General features: G+C 41.6%; 1 protein-coding gene across 3 annotated transcripts in view; it reads left to right on the forward strand.

Moving 5' to 3' along the window:
• The first annotated feature begins 21 nt into the window (after nucleotides 1-21).
• MAPK6 (mitogen-activated protein kinase 6) overlaps nucleotides 22-19,470 on the forward strand; it is a 35,782-nt gene continuing 16,333 nt past the window's right edge. The window contains exon 1 of one of the 3 annotated variants that reach the window (XM_067747163.1): nucleotides 22-187. The gene's annotated coding sequence lies outside the window, so the exon portion shown is untranslated. The other 2 variants (XM_067747180.1, XM_067747173.1) reach the window with 2 other exon arrangements.

Here is a 19,470-nt window from a genome sequence, read left to right on the forward strand (position 1 = left end):
GAGGGCGTGGCTCCTGGAAACCCCGCCCCCTTCCTCGCCCTCTCTCGCGGGTCGGGGTTACATGGCGGCGACTGCGGCAAAGCGAGAGCCTCGGAGACGCCGCTGCCGCCAGCACAGCCGGAGACCTGAGCCGACACAGGGGGCTGTCCGTGGGCCCCGCACTCCCTCGATGAGTCGGAGAAGTCCCGTGAGTATGTGTGTGTACGTGTGCAGGGCGCGCCGGCGGGGCTGCTCGGGAGGGCGCCGCGGCGGGCCCGGCGGCGGCGGCGGAGCCGGCTCCCTCCATTGTGTGTGACCCTCCGGCTGCAGCCGCTCAACAAAGGCGCTTTTGTTCCGTCTCCCGCCCGCCCCCGGCCCGCCCGCCGGCTCGCTAACTCGGGCCTGGCCGGCGCGGGCCGGCGGGCGGCGGGCCGGGGTCCCCGCGTGGGGCCGGCAGTGCGACCGGCGCGCCCCTCCCACCCGGCACGCCCCTCGCCGGCCGCGGTTCCGGGCCCGGCCGCGACTGCCCGCCCCGGGGCCCCGCTTTCTGGCTACCGCACCGCCTCCCGCGCCCGGGTCAGCGGGTTCGAAGCCCGGCCCGGCCCCGCCGGCGGGCCCGGGTCGGCGGCCGGGAAGGGCGGCCCGCCCCGGGAGCGTGAGGTGGCGCGGAGTCTCGCCTTCCTGGCACGCTGCCTTTCGAAATGCTCCCGCGTCTCCTCCCCCATCCCACTCGGGTGACTCGGCCTCAGCTGACTCCGGCCGGGCAAAGTCTCCAGAGCACTCGGCAAATTGCGTAGCGCGCCGCTCACCCGGCTCGGCTCAGAGCCCTGAAGTCCTCTGCCTGAGTTGAGTGTGGCCGTAAAGGAGGTACAGAAAAAGTCGTCTGAATCGGAATTCCTAATTTCCTCCTCCTCTACTACACCCTTGCCTGAGCTGCGTTCGGGACGTGGAGCGGTGGTGGTCCATGAAGGTCCCCAAATGAAAACTTGTTTTGTCAGTTCACTGAAAAGGGGCCTCCTCGCTCCGCTGTGCATTTTTCCCTGACTTGGTGAGGTGCGTTGAAAACTAAGGGCGTTTTGGCCGCCTTTTGTTCCTTGGCTTAGTAAGACTGGTTCAGGTGTTAATGTGGGAGCGCCCCGGAGCAGGATATTTTTGATTCCTTTCCTGTTTTATTTTTTCCTTTGCTCGCTCATTGGAAAAGGTCCAGTAAAGGGAAACTGGTGAGGTGGAATTAGAAGCCTACAGCATTTGCAGCAAAATTCATGTTCTTTCCTTCAATGCTAAAAATGCTCCCCAAAGTCAGTCTGAGTGTTAACTTTTTTACAGGTACAAGATGGTTTGTCAAGGGAAACAAAAATTAACAGGGGACAAAATGGAGCGAAAACAGCTTCAGAGTAGTTTTCTGATTGTTTGATTTGTCTAGCCGTGTCATTTTTTTTTTTTTTTTTCTTTTTCGGTACGCGGGCCTCTCACTGTTGTGGCCTCTTCCGTTGCGGGGCACAGGCTCCGGACGCGCAGGCTCAGCGGCCATGGCTCACGGGCCCAGCCGCTCCGCGGCATGTGGGATCTTCCCGGACCGGGGCACGAACCCGTGTCCCCTGCATCGGCAGGCGGACTCTCAACCACTGCGCCACCAGGGAAGCCCTAGCCGTGTCATTTAAAGTTCTGATTGGACACATTCTCTCTAACGTTGGGAAACTGAGGTGGTCTGACTAGAAGAATGAGTGTTCTGAGCTAGAAGAATGAAGGGACCAAACAGGACTGGGCCCTGAAAGGGAACTGCCTCTAGAGTTTCTTCTTAGCAATGTCAGATATTTATGTTTGAAATATAATTTCTAATTGGGTGGCAGAGACTTTACACTTCTTTAACGGGTCATTGTTCAAACATGTTTACATGTGCCAAGGAGCGTGGAGTCCTTTTCCATATATGTGTTACATCACTTAATAAGAATTGCCTTGTGAAACTTGGTAAAATTGCTTATTGGTGTCCTAAATTCAGTAATTGCAGTCATGTAGGAAATATGCCAGATTTGAGCAGGATACGTTTTAATCACCTAAGTATTACTGTTCAGAAAAAAACTCTGGGAAATGGAGAATTATTTAGAAAAACCATTATATATCACCATATTTTGCAGTTCATTTATTTGCAAAAGAGGATTAAAAGTGTTTGCTACTTTCTGTGATTAAGAAGGAATCCAGAGAAGATTGAAGATCAGTTAATTTTGCAATAGGAAAAAAGCACATGTTCTAATGACAAATGTTAGTACTAAAAGTGTTGCAGCATTTTGCATAAGTTCATTTAAGCATCGTGAGAATTCATAACTGACAAAATAGGAAGGTTTGCTGACTCAGGGTACATTGCTGAAGGGGATGGGGTCGGGTAGGAGGAGGCTTAGAAGTGCTGCAAGTTTTGAGTTGGGTGATGACTCATCCTGCCCACGGACTGCTACGTGGCCTTTTTTTTACACACTGTATTTTTTTAAATGATAGGCTAAAATTCTCCTGTACACATTATAATTGTCTCTCTCAAAGAGGAGCCACAGTTTCTGTAAAAAAGTAATGGCTTCTTAAATTGCATTTTAAAAGGATATCATTTATCCTGCAGGTGGAATTTTGTAATATTTGTTGAGAGGAAAGGTAAAATTAATTGCTGGTTAGTTGCTGCAATTAAATACTTGATACTAGCAGTTCGTTGGTTATTATTGAGAGAGATTTCTTATGGATTATTTACAAAGGACAGATAGTACTTTTATGGTGTGGATAGAAATTAACCTTTTGTTTTCATTGGTAATGTAAAAGTTATCTTTATAATATCTAGAAATTACTGTAGTTTAAATAAGTGTTGTAAAAGCACAGCAGTGTTTAATCAGATAAAGCTCTTAATATGAACATTTCACTCTGATGGAATTATATTTAGTGCTTTCTCCTGATCTACGTGAATTTGCTGTTTTAATAAAGACAACTTAGAATAGGTATTGTTATAGGCACTATTTTTTCATCAGTCTTTTTCTAAGATAAGCTGAATGTACAGCTCCAAATTTAGGACTTACATTGAAATTTGGTAATAAAATAATTTTGACCATTGTAGAAAGCCATTGTTTAGCAGGTTGGCTTAAAGTAAGATTGAGGGAAAAAAGAAGATTGAGATAGCAGTTTGTTTTAAAAGTGAGAAAAAACTCCCCACTCCCAAGTTTTTCTTTGTATATATGATTTATCTTCTCAGTGATTTATTTGAAGGGGTTTGTGGGCAGTAAAGTGTATTAATGAGAATCAGATCTTTGGAGAGATTTTGGAAGAACGTTGTATGATTTATATAGGGGAGCTTTAGTAAAATTTAATTCAAACTTTAAACTGTATTTCCCACTAAAGGAAATCTAAAAATACAAATTTAAAAGTATTATAGATTTTCAAAGCATCCTGTCATTTAGAGGTTGAACATGTATTTCCAGTGTGTGTGTTTTGAGAATATAGGTAATTACCTGTCATGCTTCATTCAGAATTTATAAACAAACTGGGTGTGTTAGCCTATCTCCTTTCTATGAGGTATTGCCTTATGAAACTATGAGCCTCACCACTGCTATCCAGTTCCTTGTTTGCATTGCATGCTCTAGGGCCCATGTTAAAATAGAAGATGCCTCAAAAGTAAATTCTTTCTGGCATTGTTGGCTTCCCACTGTCAGCTCCTTCAGCCTGTTTTGTGGGCCTGTTACATTACTCCACTGCCTGCTAGGGGTATGGGGATTTTGGTCGGTTTTATTGCTCAGAGCCCTGACTGAGACTTCATAAAAACAATAATGTAATTGTAGTTACTTTTTTTTCCTGGGAGTTGCTTGTCATGTGGAGGTGATGCATTTAGAAAGGTTTGTCTTATATACATGTCAGCCTTTTAAATCCATTTCTGAAAAGTAGTACCCAGACTGATTGTCTGTAGCAAATCACATTTTCCCATTGATATTCATTTAAATTTGATATTTTTTTATGGGGAAAAAATGGTATCACGAAAATTGTTTGTTAGAATCCTAGCATTTACTTCAGGGAAGAGACTGCTTCTTCAAGAGTATGAGAAATCTGTGTGCATTTAATTCTATACAACTATAAAACTATAAAATGTTAGTTTTTATGGAGGAGTCATGGGTATTATCTTCCCCCAGTTACATCATTTGACAGCTAAAAAAACTGAGGCCCAGAGAAATCTAAGACCTTGTTACTCACAGGGTGATTTCTGGACAAGCAGTATTAGCAGCACCTGGGAATTTGTTGGAAGTGCAGAATCTCGACCCCATCTCAAGACTTACTGTGTTAGAACCTGCAGTTTAACTAGATTCTTAGGTGATTCAAATGCACATTCATTTCTGGAAGCATTGCTAAGTAACCATACATAAGTTGCTCAGCTGGTTAGTGACTGATTTGGAAAACTCAGGTCTTCTGAGTTGCTCTTTCCATTGGCCCTCCTGAAAAAAAAAGTCAAAAGGAAGATTGAGGATCTAATCACTGTCCAGTAGAACTTTCTGTGATGATAGAAATGTTTTATTCTGTGCTGTCCAATGAGATAACCACTAGCCACATGTGACTGTTGAGCATTTGACAGGTGGCTAGTGCACCTGAGGAACTGAATATTTAATTATATGTAATTTTAATTAATTTATACTTAAATAGCTGCATGAAGTTAGTGGCTACCATATTGGACAGCACAGATTTAGATGATCTTTGCCCACACTAAATTTAAAATAGTCTAAGCTGTAATTTAATAACTGATTAGGCTTTTAACGTATAATTTTCTTCTAACAGATTTTTTGAAGGAAAAAAATTTAATCTTTCTCCTTGATTCTTGAGAAAAGTATTAGGTACTTATTAAATAGATATGTTATAAAAGCAATTGATAACTTATGAAAAATATGCAATTTATTTTAAAACTGATACGTATGAATTTATAGCATGGTGAGCGTGATCCTAAGATGTACAGTTTGATAAGTTTTGACAAATGTGTCGAGTTGAGAGTTCATATAACATTAAAATATAAAATATTTTTATCACCCCTAAAAAATAACTGATTAGGCTTAATTTAATAATTTCCCTCTTCATTTACAAATTGGAGAGACGGTAGGTTTCTAACTACCTGCTTTTCTAATATGCCCAGATATTATTTTAGTAGTTATTATAAAACAATGCCAATTATCTGATTGATACTCCTGTGTTCAGTAATGTAGACACTCAAAGTTGCAAGAATATGCATTTTCCCATTTGTCTCAGTAAAGATATTTTCACTTGGATTTAAAAATATTAAAAATAACCTGTTAAGTAAATATTCCTTAATTATCTTGCAGATAGCATTGAGGGGACAGTTTTGCCTCTGGCCTAGTACCTTCAGGCTTTTTTCCACTTGTTGATAAGCTCCCAGATTGATCTGCCATTTGTTATGTTATTTCCAGGCAGAGAAACATTGAGTGGTTCTTAACCTCCCACCTTATGCAGTGGTAAGATTCTAACCCTAGAGTAAGTCAGAGTGGCCTGTGTCCAGATCTTGACATTTACTATATGTGTGATTTCAGTGAACTTGATTTACCTCTCGGAGCAAAAGTGTTCATATTTGTAAAATGTGACTTACAAGGTGTTGGTTCTGAGTAACAGAAGTAGTTGGTTTTAGAAAGTGCCTGTCACTTAATAGATAGTAAATTTGAATTACCTTCCCTTCCCCTTGTGATTAGCTTTTTATAGCCTTCTGTATTTAGTCTTATGTTTAAGATTCCAACCAAACTTAAGGGATATTCTGATTTTAAGTCTTGTTGGTTCCCACCGATTACATGGCTTCCTGCCTTGCTTCATTCATGTTATATCCCTTGTACATTCCTCCACTTGTGCTCTAGATTCCTTCTCTTGACTTCTTAAGGACTCATTTCTTGCCTGCATCTTGAATTTTGCCCTTTCTATTGGGCCATCTTTATTGGTATACAGATGTGCTCTAGAGCTATGCTGTCCAATATAGCCACTAGCCACATGTGGCTAATTAAACAAAAATTAATTTAAAAAAATTCAGTTCCTCAGTCATACTAGCTACATTTCAGTTGCTTGGTAGCCATGTGTAGCTATTGACTCTGTATTGGACAGTGCAGATATAGAATAGAAATCTGTTATAAACCCTCTCCTGATTCCACATTCTTCTCCTCTAGTTACTGCCTCATTTCTCTGATCCTCTTTCAAGCAGATTTTCAAGAACTGTCTTTGTGTGCTCTCTCCACTTTCATTTGCTCTTCAACTCCAGACGGGTTTCTATCACCATCTCACCACTGAAAGTACTCTAGTCAAGGTTACCAGTGATATCCATTTACCAATTCTATCTTAAAGGATCTTGCAGCAGCATTCAGTATTATTGACCACAGTTTTCTGCCTATTCTCCTGCTTCTCTTAGTTTATGGGACACATATTCCTGTATTCCTCCTACCTCACACTTTGTCATACTTTTTTTTTTTTTTACAGGCTTCTCTCTCCTCTCCTGCCTCTAAGTATTGGCATATCCCAGAGGTTAGTCCTGGACTTTTTTCCCCCCTTCTCTTGATTCTTTCCATAGGAGGTCTCATTCAATTTAGTTTTTTAAATAGTATCTATATGTGAATAATTCTCAAGTGTTTGTTTCTGGTTTAGACTTCTCACCTAAATAGACTTAATATGTCCAAAATAGACCTCTTTCTCCCATATTGTTCTCCAAGTCTTCCCCATCTCAGTAATTGTCACCTAGGAGTTATCCTTAAAACCTATTTTTCCCTTTATCCGCCATATCTAATCCATCATCACGTTTTCTTGGTCTCCAAAATATGATTTTGATTTCTCCTGTTTTACATCTTCATTTCTACCAGCCTAATCTCAGTCGCCATCATTTCATGTGGCCTACTGAAATAGCTTTTAACTGGCCTCTGCTTTCACTTGACCATCTTCTTCAGTGCATTCTCCTCCTGGTAGCCAGAATCATCTTTTAAAAATGGAGATGAAAAAAAAAAAAATGGAGATGAAACAGGACTTCCCTGGTCGCGCAGTGGTTGAGAGTCCGCCTGCCGATGCAAGGGACACGGGTTTGTGCCCTGGTGCGGGAAGATCCCACATGCCGCGGAGCGGCTGGGCCCGTGAGCCATGGCCGCTGAGCCTGCGCGTCCGGAGCATGTGCTCCGCAACGGGAGAGGCCACAACAGTGAGAGGCCCACGTACCGGAAAAAAAAAAAAAAATGGAGATGAAACCATGCCAGTTGTCTGCTTAAAATCCTTCAGTAGCTTTCTTAGTTATAAAATTCAGAATCCTGCCTCATGTGTTTGCCATCAGTCCCTGCTCCTTTTGCTCAGGACACTGTCGCATCTTTTCTTTTCCTCCAGAATACCAAGTTATGTCCTGCTCTAGGTTGTATTTGCTTTTTCCTCTGTTTGGAACACTCTTTTCCCATCTCTTAGCAACACTGGTTCTGTCTTACTATTCAGGCTTCAGTTCCTTAGATGGCCATTTCCAAGTCACCCAGTCATAGCACTTGGCCAAATCTGAAGTTATGTTTACTTGTTAATCTTTCCTCATTAGAATGTAAAGTCTTTGGAAGCAGAAGAACCTTAACTGTCTTATTCTCCACTGTACCAGGAAACAGTGCCTGACACGTGCCAAGTGCTCAGTAAATTTTTGTGCACGGTATAAAATGTTTGTTTGACTCCCTTAAACTTCTATAGGGAAAAAGTACATTAAAGATTGCATTGTAGTCATTGTAACATGTGATTCTGAACTGGGTTTATTTAGCTCTCAAGTACGTTATTGGTACAATTGTAAAAACTTAAATGGGATCTGAGTACTAGATAGTAGTACTATGCCAGTGTTAATTTCCTGACTTTGATGATTATATTTTGGTTATGCAGAAGAATGTTCTGTCTATAAGAAATATACTGTACTATTAAAGGGTTGGGGGGGAATGTGTAGTGTACTTGTCAGTAAATTACATTATTATTTGAGAGACAGTCACGGGCTTTGATTTGAAACCTGAGGTTCAAATTCTGGCTCTCACTGATATGTGATTTTTAATGCATTATTTAAATTCTCTAAAGATCTTAGGACCCATTTTGCAGTGTTGTTAGGAGGATTTAGTGTAAGAGTAGTATGCTTCACACATACTACGTTCTTAAGCTTGCTATTGTTTATTCAGTTCTTTTAAAATTCAACTATTAAAATTCTATTCTCATGTTCAGTGCTGTGACTTCCTTTATAATACAAATGTTTTTCATTAATTGCTTTTATAAAAGCTGATAATGTAGGATAAATATGTACCAGATAATGTTATTTATATCGTCAACTTAGAACTTTTGAGCTGTACTCCATAATGCAGTTTTTTACTTTTTTATATTTTTTTATTTATTTTGTTTTTGCGGTTCGCGGGCCTCTCACTGTTGTGGCCTCTCCCGTTGCGGAGCACAGGCTCCGGACGCGCAGGCTCAGCAGCCATGGCTCACGGGCCCAGCTGCTCCGTGGCATATGAGATCTTCCTGGACCGGGGCACGAACCCGTGTCCCCTGTATCGGCAGGCGGACTCTCAACCACTACGCCACCAGGGAAGCCCCATAATGTAGTTTTTTTAATTCTTTTTTTTTTTTTTAATTTTTGGCCGCACCACATGGCATGCAGAATCTTAGTCCCAGACCAGGGATCGAACCGGTTCCCCCTGCGTTGGGAGCACAGAGTCTTAACCACTGGACTGCCAGGGAAGTCCTTAAATTCTTAAAAACTATATACTTTTAAAGTAGAAAGTAGAGCCCCTCAAAATTATTTCAATTAAAATATTTGGGAAAAAATAATAAAATGTGTATTTATCTTGAGTAACATGGTTAATTTCTATCTTCTTTGGAAGTGTCAGTGAATTTGTGGTATGTATATATGTATGTATGTACGTATGTGTGTATGTATTTATGGCCATGCGTGTGGCACGTGGGATCTTAGTTCCCAGGCCAGGGATTGAACCCATGCCCCCTGCCCAACCGCCAGGGAAGTCCCGAATCTGTGGTATTTAAATGTTAATGTATTAGTTTGTATTATTATTGATGTAAAAGTACACAACTGCTTGGCAAAATAAATCATTACTGATAATTGTTGATTTACTTAGTTTTCTTTTTCCTTCCCTTTACTCCCCATTGATGGGCATGTTAGTAAGTATACATAATGGCCAAAAAGGGACAAGGTGTTTAAAGATGACCCATGAGCCTTTCATTATTTATCGCAGTCTGTTTTGAATAATATAAACTACTTCACTAACGCTGCAAACCTTACGATTGCATGATTCAGTTTACCCCCTTCTAGCACATTGTGCTCTTATGTTTTACTTCTACATGTGCTATAACCGCTACAGCACATTATTATTTTTGCTCTAAACAATCAATAGTCTCTTAAAGACATTTAAACATGGGTTTTGTTTTGTTTTAAAGGCTTTTTGTATTTTCCAATTATTTACCCTTTCTGGGGATTTTGTTGCTTTCTGCAGATCTGGGGTTGCATTTGGTGTCATTTTCCTTCACCGTAAGCAACTTCTTTTAGCATTTCTTGTAGTGAAAGTCTGTTGGAGACAAGTTCTTTTCCCTTTTGTCTCTTTGAAATGTTTTTATTTCATCATTTTTGAAGTATGTTTTCCTAGATGTAGAATTCTGGGTTGATAGTTTCTTTTGGAACTTGAAAGGTGGTGTTCTGTTGTCTTCTGGCTTTCATTGTTTCTAATGATAAATCAGCCATTGTTTCTTTTGTTTTTCCCTAGTATATACTTTTTCTCTTTTCCATAGTTGCTTTTAAGAGTTGCTCTTCCGCCCTTCCCACTCCCCAGTTTTCAACAGTTGATGATGTGCCTAAGTATGGGTTTCTTTGTATTTATCCTGCTTGCTGTTCATTGAGCTTCCAGGTTTGTGAGTTGATGTCTTTTATCAGTTTTGGAAAGTTTTTGTCCATTTTCTCATCACATACTTCTGCCCTGTCAGCTTTCTGAACCTTGGGGCTCTCTACTTTTCAGCCTAGCTGCCAACTCTTTGGATTGCTTGGACATTTTCTTTGCTTCTCAGTACCACCTCAGGTTTTCTTTATTTAACTCATGTTTTTGCCCATTTTCTAATGAAGAATATCTGCCTTACATTCAGAGTGACTTGGAGGGGTTTATCTCATATTCCTGTCTTGGCCTTCACCTTAAGAGGGCATCTGGGGCTTCCCTGGTGGTGCAGTGGTTGAGAGTCCGCCTGCCGATGCAGGGGACACGGGTTCGTGCCCCGGTCCGGGAAGATCCCAGATGCCACAGAGCGGCTGGGCCCGTGAGCCATGGCCGCTGAGCCTGCGCGTCCGGAGCCTGTGCTCCGCAACGGGAGAGGCCACAACAGTGAGAGGCCTGCGTACCGCAAAAAAAAAAAAAAAAAAAAAAAGAGGGCATCTGTCTTGTACACAGTGGAGACCTATATGCTTCATGAGATTTTCTCTCAGCTTTCCGGCCTTGACTTCAGACTTGTGCCCTTAGTGAGGACCCGTGGGGAAGAATTGGCAGGTGGGACTTGTAACTGGGCTTCCTCTGAATTCTAATCTGTTACCTGAATCCACATTCAGCTAGTAAAATTTGTTTATAAATTTGGTTGGTTTCTTCTTAGTCCTGTTAGTGGAAAATTTCTTGTTTTCTTGCCACTTTGCCAGGAATGAGAATAGCCATGGTCTCTTGTCTTATGAAGAGCTCGACATTTTCTGGAACTTAATTTATTTAGAGTTCTTTGCATCCTTTCTGGTGTTTTTTAAAAATTTATTTGTTTATTTTTGGCTGCATTGGGTCTTTGTTGCTGTGCACGGGCTTTCTCTAATTGCGGTGAGCGGGGGCTTGTCATTGTGGTGGCTCCTCTTGTTGCGGAGCATGGGCTCTAGGTGCACGGGCTCCAGTAGTTGTGGCTCGCGGGCTCAGTAGTTGTAGCTCAAGGACTTGAGAGCGCAGGCTTAGTAGTTTGGCACACAGGCTTAGTTCCCCGCGTCATGGGGGATCTTTCCCGACCAGGGCTCGAACCCGTGTCCCCTGCATTGGCAGGTGGATTCTTAACCACTGCGCCACCAGGGAAGTCCCCTGATGTTTAAAAACAAAACAAAAAAACTACAATTTTGTAGCTTATTCAACTTATCAGGGTTTATAGGATGAGAGTGATGGTGTCTTGCAACTTTCTGCATACTAATCAGGAGTGGAAATCCTGAGCCTTTCACTAAACTTAAAACATTTTGGAGCTGGAAGAGACCATAGAAATCACGTAGTTTAGCTCCATCATTTTCCTGATGAGGAACTAAGATGTAGAAATCTGAGATGCTTTGATTACAAAGCTAATTTAGCCACAGATCCTGGACTAGACTTCAGATCTCTTCATGTTTCTTTGTTTTTGTTTTTAGTATGGGGTTAGTGAAATCAGACAGGAATTTTTCAGCAGTGCCAAACCATAGTGTGAATCTGAAAGGAAACTTACATGATTTTTTATTTTGCAAGCTTTGTTCAAGTCTGGAGAAAATGAGAAACAAAGGAGGAAAGATATTCCAGAAAAGTTATATGCCATCTGAATCATTTTTTTAAAATTTGGGGGGACTTCCCTGGTGGCACAGTGGTTAAGAATCCACCTGCCAATGCAGGGGACATGTGTTCGAGCCCTGGTCCGGAAAGATCCCCCATGACGCGGGTAACTAAGCCTGTGTGCCACAACTACTGAACCCACGTGCTATAACTACTGAAGCCTGCGTGCCTAGAGCCCATGCTCTGCAACAAGAGAAGCCACCGCAATAAGCCCGCGGACCGCAACCAAGAGTAGCCCCCGCTTGCCACAACTAGAGAAAGTCCACGTGCAGCAACAAAGACCCAACACAGCCAAAAATAAATAAATAAAATTAAAAATTAAAAAAAGGATATCTCTTAAAAAAAAAAAATGTTGGGGACTCTCTAACCAAGCATGTGGTTGCCTCCATTTGATGAGGTCCAGAAATGTTTTGTGTGGTCTTGCACAATGTGGCCTTCTTCAGACCCTCACCAGGGTTAGCTCAAAAGTGACAGCTGTTATATTTGATGTATAGTCTGGAAAGCTGTGGTGCTAGATGCCATAGACCCTACTAGGATGGAGTAAAGAACAGTAAAATCAGAGTAATGTCAGGGTCTTGCATATCTTCATGATACCTACTTGCTGCCATATAGGCTAGTAGGACTTTTTATAGAATCCTACTCATCTGGTTATATAGGATACTATTTCAGTGGCACAGTCCCTCTCCACTACCTCAGCAAAACAAACCAGGAGCTATAACAAAGCTGAAGTGTTTTTGTTTCTTCAGTCTGAGTGGGTTGAAATCAGTTGCTTTCTTCAGATGTTGGCAGACCTATGTGTTCACCATAGGGTGAGGCTCTTGCGGGAATGCATGGAAAGGAAAGTACCATATTTAGGAGTCATCACTGATGTTCCCACTTGGTAGGTCAGAATGTGATCAGATTTTGAAAAATTGAGGGTAGAGCTTGTCCAAAACTTTCTACTATCAAGTAGAATATGTTATTTACATTAATTCATTCAGTAGTTTTTAAGGTGCTTACTAAGTACCAGGAGCTATGATCAGAAAATGTCAGTAAAGCTACTTAGTTCCAAACCTTTTATTTTATTTTATTTTATTTTATTTTATTATTATTTTAGTTATTGGTACGCGGGCCTCTCACTGCTGTGGCTTCTCCCGTTGTGGAGCACAGGCTCCAGACGCGCAGGCTCAGCGGCCATGGCCCCAAACCTTTTATTTTAAAATACAGCTACAACAAAGGGGAAGGGAGTGGTGCCCTAGAAAATGAAGATAGGATTTGAAGATTAGAGATTAGATGAGATTGGGGGTGGATGGCCAAAGATGAAGGAAAATGCTATTAGAAAAGAGAAGAGAGAAAGAAGGCCTAGTGGGACAGGGAGGAACGTACTACAATGGAGTGTGTTGTTACTGTGATGCTCTAGGAGTGAATATGTGCTCCATGAGGTTTTTTTGTTTTGTTTTGTTTTGTTTTTTGACCCCTTGTGTACCTTAATGCCTAAAAGAATGCCTGGCATTTGGTAAGCACTAAAGGTTTTGTTGAATAAAAATGTAGTGGATGGGGCTTCCCTGGTGGCGCAGTGGTTGAGAGTCTGCCTGCTGACGCAGGGGACACGGGTTCGTGCCCAGGTCCGGGAAGATCCCACACGCCGCGGAGCGGCTGGGCCCGTGAGCCATGGCCGCCGGGACTGCGCGTCTGGAGCCTGTGCTCCACAACGGGGAGAGGCCACAACAGTGAGAGGCCCGCGTACCGCAAAAAAAAAAAAAAAAAAAAAAATGTAGCAGATGGATGGAAGAATTAAAGCTGTTTTAGTGAAAGCTGTTCGAAACAATCTAGGTTCTCTCTGCTTCTGGGCCATGTTGGGATTGCATTTCCCTACTGCCTTGAAGTAGGTGGGACAGTGTGACCTGCTTTGGTCAATAAAATGTGAGTAGAAGTGAAGTGTATCATTTTTAGACGAAGGTTTAGGCACCAGTGCGATATTCCTTCTTCTTTCCCTCTGGCACACTGAGTGACAATGACAGAGATGGTAGCTACTTCAAGAGTTTAGATAACAGCTATGTTGGTCTTGTTGCATGAGCTGGACTTAAAAGTTTAAGTCACTGATATTTTAGGGTTATCGGTTACTGTAACACTGCATAACCTATCTTGACTACTACTACAGAAATTTATATTCATTTTTGTTTGGTTGGAGTCTTCAGATTTCCAAAGGTACTTGAAGAAGGAGGCTGCCTACTTGTCTCCTACTTATATATTTGCCTCAAGTGTTTCCTTACCATTAGTTAGGAGAGGAGTCTTAGAAATGAGGGCTTAGGCAGGAAGAGGATAGGAGAAGAATGAAGGGTTATTACAGTCATTAAAAATTTTCCAGCCATAAATTTCTAGAAGGGATCATGTTTGTTTAATGTTACGTTTATAGTAATTTCAATCACATTTCCACCATTCTGGGCATCCCACCATAATAAGTGGGAGCAAAAACTAGTGAAATAAAAGACTTATATGGTGCTTTCATAAATCATAGACTTTTAGAATTGGAAGCGTCTTTAGAGAGATTCTTTGACTTGTTTATCTGGTCTGTGAAGTTCAAATATTCCAATATAGGTACTTAGAGTAAATTAAATAGCAACTAGAAATGAACATCAAAGTAAACAATGACATTTATTTTATAATGGCCTTTTAAATGGCTGACTGTTACTTAGGCAAAGTTACAGACAATTTAAGAACAGAAGTTAGGAGTAGAAGAGGAGTTTTTAAAAAACTGGATATTTTATTAGAAGCTATGTAATCATCCATCTTTGAGAGTTCTTCTGTGTAGCTTACAGTAGTTACTGAGAGCAGGCAAAGCCTGTTAGTCTTCAGGGCTCAAGTGTTAAGGTCCTCCTTCCCACACCAGCCAGGTCCCTAAGATGATTCACTGACACTGGTTTGCACTTTGGACCTCCTCTAGGTCTAAATCCTGAGAGGGATCCCTGGTAACTCTGAGGGCTACCCTACATTAGGAGTGAGGGCTTTGTCAAGAATGTATATAAGCAAGCAGTTAAGCTGTACCCTTTGGCCTTCTCTGCCCTAGAAACTTAGTATCTTCGATGAGAGCTTGAGAACATGATCTTCGGGAAGGGTGAATTTGCTATAACAACACCTCTCTGTGCCAGGGTTAGGAGACAGTCGTAGGTGAATGTAAGCAGAACTCAACCTTTCCCTTCTCTCCAAAAGCAGCTGGGTTTTGGCTGAGGAGATGTGAGGCTGGCTGAATGCCAGTTAACTCAAATTACTCACTTCACCCTGGAAAAGAGCTAAATAGGCAAGAGCTCGGGGGGGTGGGGGGGGGTGTTTGAGTGAGTATGATCAGGCCAGTTGACCCAAGTCAGCATTTAACCTCAGAAGCAGCAGAATAGAAGATGGAAGAGAAAACCGGACAAATAACCTTTATGTTTAAGGCCCTCACCTCAAACTTTGTACTTTGTGACACTGACCAGGTTGTTCCTGGATAAGAAAGGAAAGAAAATCCAATTTCTGTAGAATGTGGAGATGGGGCAGAGTGAAGTTATTCTACTGTCTTTTCTTTCTTTTGCATTTTATAACTTTACTTCATACACTTAGGCTTGACTCAGAGTACCTGCATTTCTCTTGGTGTAGGGGTAGGCTAACTGACTGAAAGCAGGAGACAATTTCAGGAAGAAAGGAGAGCTTGAGGCAACAGTTGTGGCTAATGCAGCTTCAGGAAACTGCATGTAAATGTTGGAAACTGGTACCCAGCCTGGGCTACATAGAGAGCTTTTACTTCCATGTTATGGTGAATCACTGAAAGAAAACCAAAGAGCCAGTTTCATCCTTATAAATCATTCTTTGTACTTCATTTTATTTACCAAATTGTTAAAAACAAAACAACATTGATTCAGCTAATTAAAACTTAACCAGTGATCTCTCTCCAAGCAACAAACGCAGTGTCAACCCTGATGTTGGTAGGAACGGGTAATATTTGGAGGCAGAAATTGTAAAGGTGGTGGGAAGGGTCATTTTTAAGTTGCTGTCCTGTCATAGTTTTCCCTTTCCTCCCTTGAAGTGTGTGGAAAGTGCAAAAGGAATATAGAATCACAGATCCTTCCAGAGTCTAAGCCTTGAACTTTGCTTTTATGGGGTTAAACATGAAAGATGGTGGAGAAAATGGTATAAATGAGACGTTTCTAGAGGTTGGTGATGTGGATGGAGAATGCTCTGATGAGTAATCTGCTGATCCAGTTGAGTTGCATGTGCATGCCCAGTTGCATGTGGAACTCCCTGATGGATATGAAAGATGGAGGTGATTGGAGAGATCAGGATTTGGAATATAACTGCCATGAGGGTCAAGGTGATAAGGAAGAAGCTGTTTTCATGGTCACTAAGGAGGAGCATGGGAGACCTCTGGCTTTTTAGGGCTTCCAGAGGCATATATCCTGACCTCTAATTAGGTCAGATCCCCCAGTGTCTAGGCTCTCATACCATCCTGTACCATCTGGAACCATTTTTCCCTTCTGCATTCTCCTTTTTCATATTGTTAGTTTATTGTTTGTCTCCAACCATACCATAAACTCCATGAGGGCAGGGCCCAAGCCTATTTTTACTTACCATTTTATCCCCAGTGCTTAGTATATTGACAAGTACATAACATATAATTAGCAAATACTTGCTGAATGGAGTGGGACTGAATTGGAAACATTTACTGGATCTACTTTATCATGCAGAGGTATAACATTACCTCCAACTTACTGTTTAAGGTGAGCTTATTCTTCAAGCTCCTGGATGAAAAGGTGCTAAATAAATAGCTTTTGGTCTAATAGATACTGAAGGACTTCAAAGAGTACTACTCACAGACAGTGAGGCAACTCACTGAGCAAGCACTATTGTAAATAATGGGATATTCTCCTTTACCCCCCCCGCCAATTTTTTATTGGTACAGTCCTCACTGTCTAGTGGAATTACAGTTTTGTTGATAAATATTACCTTGTTTCTTTAGATTGGTCTCATTTCTGTAAAGTCTGCTTAAGGCTTTCAATATAGTCATCATCTGAATCTATAATGAGAACTTTGCAGTTCTCAGCGTAGGTAAAACTCCTGCCTTCCCCAAGATGAATTTTTACCCACTCTTTACCCCTGTAAATGCTGACCAGTCATTGAGATTTCTGAAGAGGCATTCTCATCCTTCCACTTGTTTCTGCTCTGTAGTGCTTCTTGGTCTCACTGAAATTGAAAGGGGGCAGTTGTGGTTGGAGGTCTTCAGCAGAGATCTCTCATAATCTGAGTAAAGATGTCTCTCTCATAATCTGGCTGCAGTTCCTACTGTCGTGCTCTTGGATGATAGTGGTGTTTTTTTTCGTGGGGCGGGGGCACGTCGGGTCTTCGTTGAGGAACATGAGATCTTTGTTGAGGCATGCGGGATCTCTTCATTCCGGCGCTTGGGTTTCTCTCTAGTTGTGGTGTGCGGGTTTTCTCTCTCTAGTGGCGCTTGGGTTTTCTCTCTCTAGTTGTGGTGTGCGAGTTTTCTCTCTCTAGTTGTGGTACACGGGCTCCAGAGTGCGGGGGCTCTGTAGGTTGCAGCGCGTGGGCTCTCTTGTTGAGGCTCGCAGGCTTAGTTGTCCCAGGGCACGCAGGATCTTAGTTCCCCAACCAGGGATCGAACCCACGCCCCCTGCATTGCAAGGTGGATTCTTTACCATAGGACTACCAGGGAAGTCCCAGTGGTGTTGTTTTTAGCAAAGCCTTGTTTCTGCTTGCCCATGATTGCTATATTAGTAAACTAGAAGCTTAAGAGAGTACCTAGAGGTTTTACTGTTCTTATGTCAAGTCTGTTAAACTGACATAAAAATGTACCTTTATCAAAAACTTAAAACTTGACTGAGCTTTAAGGAATTGTCTATGTTGGGCAAGAAGGTAGGTGTGAACAAACATTCTATTTCACATGGAGACTAGAAATGTAAATTTCAGAAACAGTGGACAGCCTTTGAAAAATACTTTTTTTTAATGAACAATTATTTTATTTTTTTTTAAGAATCATTGTTATTTATTTATTTATTTATTTATTTATTTACTTAGGCTGCACTGGGTCTTAGTTGTGGCACGCAGGATCTTTTAGTTGCCACATGCAGACTCATAGTAGTGGCATGCATGCAGGATTTAGTTCCCTAACCAGGGATTGAATCCCAGCCCCCTTCATAGGGATCATGGAGTCTTACCCACTGGACCACCGGGGAAGTCCTGACATATACTGATTTTTTTCTAAGATATTTGGTAGGGAACAGGAAGAATCAAGATGTATACAAATAGAAAAAATTGGAGTGGGGGGAGGCACACAATATTAATTAAAGCCCTTTAAAAATCTGAAGTATTTTTTTATTTAAAAGTTTATTTGTAAACCTTAATTTAACTTTTAAATGTTTTACTACAAATAGACTGATAAGCTACAGAATTTTTCGGAGTCTGCGGAGTCTGTGTTTATTTTTTTATTTCTGAGAAGCAGACAAAATACTTGCATGCAGAAGAAACCATCTCTGTCATAGTGAAACAAAGAAAGCTATTATGCTATTAACGTCTTTCACAATATTAAGTAGATGTAAGAAACACTCATATTTATTAAAATAACTCAGGGATAGTAAATAATCAGTTTTTATTAAATAAGCTATTGCCATTAGGATCATTTATCTACTTAGTCTCTGAGTTATTAGTGTCATCAGTTTCTCCTTCACACATTATTTTTAATGTTTGTGGATTTCTCAGAATTGAAGCATTTGCTCAGATTGAGGCAAATGCTGTTATCTTATTTTATTTTTCAGAACCTTGTGTTTCCACATGTGAAGTATGTAGGAATGTGAATGAAGCAGGCAGAAAATAAAGGCAGATTCCTCTGTTGTACGAAAGCTTCACCACTGTGAAATAGCTGATGTGTTTGGGTCCTAGCAGTTCTTAGGCCACACCTGAAGGTGATTGTAAGTTGTTACATGTTCAGGTTCGGAATGGACTGCTTTATTTCATACAATGATAAATTTTCTCCTGGCCTTTAAACGATTAGCTCTTTGAACAAAGGACTATTACAGCTGTCCTATTTCCAATCTCTTCAGACCCATTCAGAAAATAGCACTGTATGTGCCCCTATACCAGCTTTAAGATCAAAAGTCAGCAACAGGAAGCCAGGGCTTCCCTGGTGGCACAGTGGTTAAGAATCCACCTGCCAATGCAGGGGACACGGGTTCGAGCCCTGGTCTGGGAAGATCCCACATGCCGTGGAGCACCTAAGCCAGTGTGCCACAACTCCTGAGCCTGCTCTCTAGAGCCTGCGAGCCACAACTACTGAGCCCATGCACCTAGAGCCCGTGCTCCACAACAAGAGAAGCCACCACAATGAGAAGCCCGCGCACCGCCACACCTAGAGAAAGCCCGCACGCGGCAACGAAGACCCAACACAGCCAAAAATAAAAAAAAAAATTTTTTTAAAGCAACAGGAAGCCTTTCCATGTAAGGGTTAGTTAGGCTGTATTACATGCTCATAGGCATGTACGTGAGCTACGACATTGCCCTCCTAGTTGCTTCTGGGACATGAGACACTCACCTTAGTGGCTTTCCAGTCTTAGTCCCTCTGTCTACAACAGTTTCTCCCACATAGCATCCCTAAGGCATACCCACTTCCTTACTTCCTCCTTTAGAGCTTTGCTCCAATAACACTTTATCAGAGAGGCATTTCCTAACTACCCTCCCTGTCCTCTTTCTCTGTTTTATTTTTCCACAACACTTATTGCCATCTAATATCTGTGTTTTACATTTTTGTCTGCCTGTATTCCCCCACTATAATGTGAGCTCTTCATTTACATACCACCTAACTGTAACATTCTAATAATTTGTCACACTTCAGTTTTTTTTTAAGAACTAACACATTAAAGATACAGTTGAAGAGTGCTGTGTAATCCTACCCTGA

The sequence above is a fragment of the Pseudorca crassidens genome, chromosome 1, assembly GCF_039906515.1.
Source record: "Pseudorca crassidens isolate mPseCra1 chromosome 1, mPseCra1.hap1, whole genome shotgun sequence".
NCBI classification, from domain to species: domain Eukaryota; kingdom Metazoa; phylum Chordata; class Mammalia; order Artiodactyla; family Delphinidae; genus Pseudorca; species Pseudorca crassidens.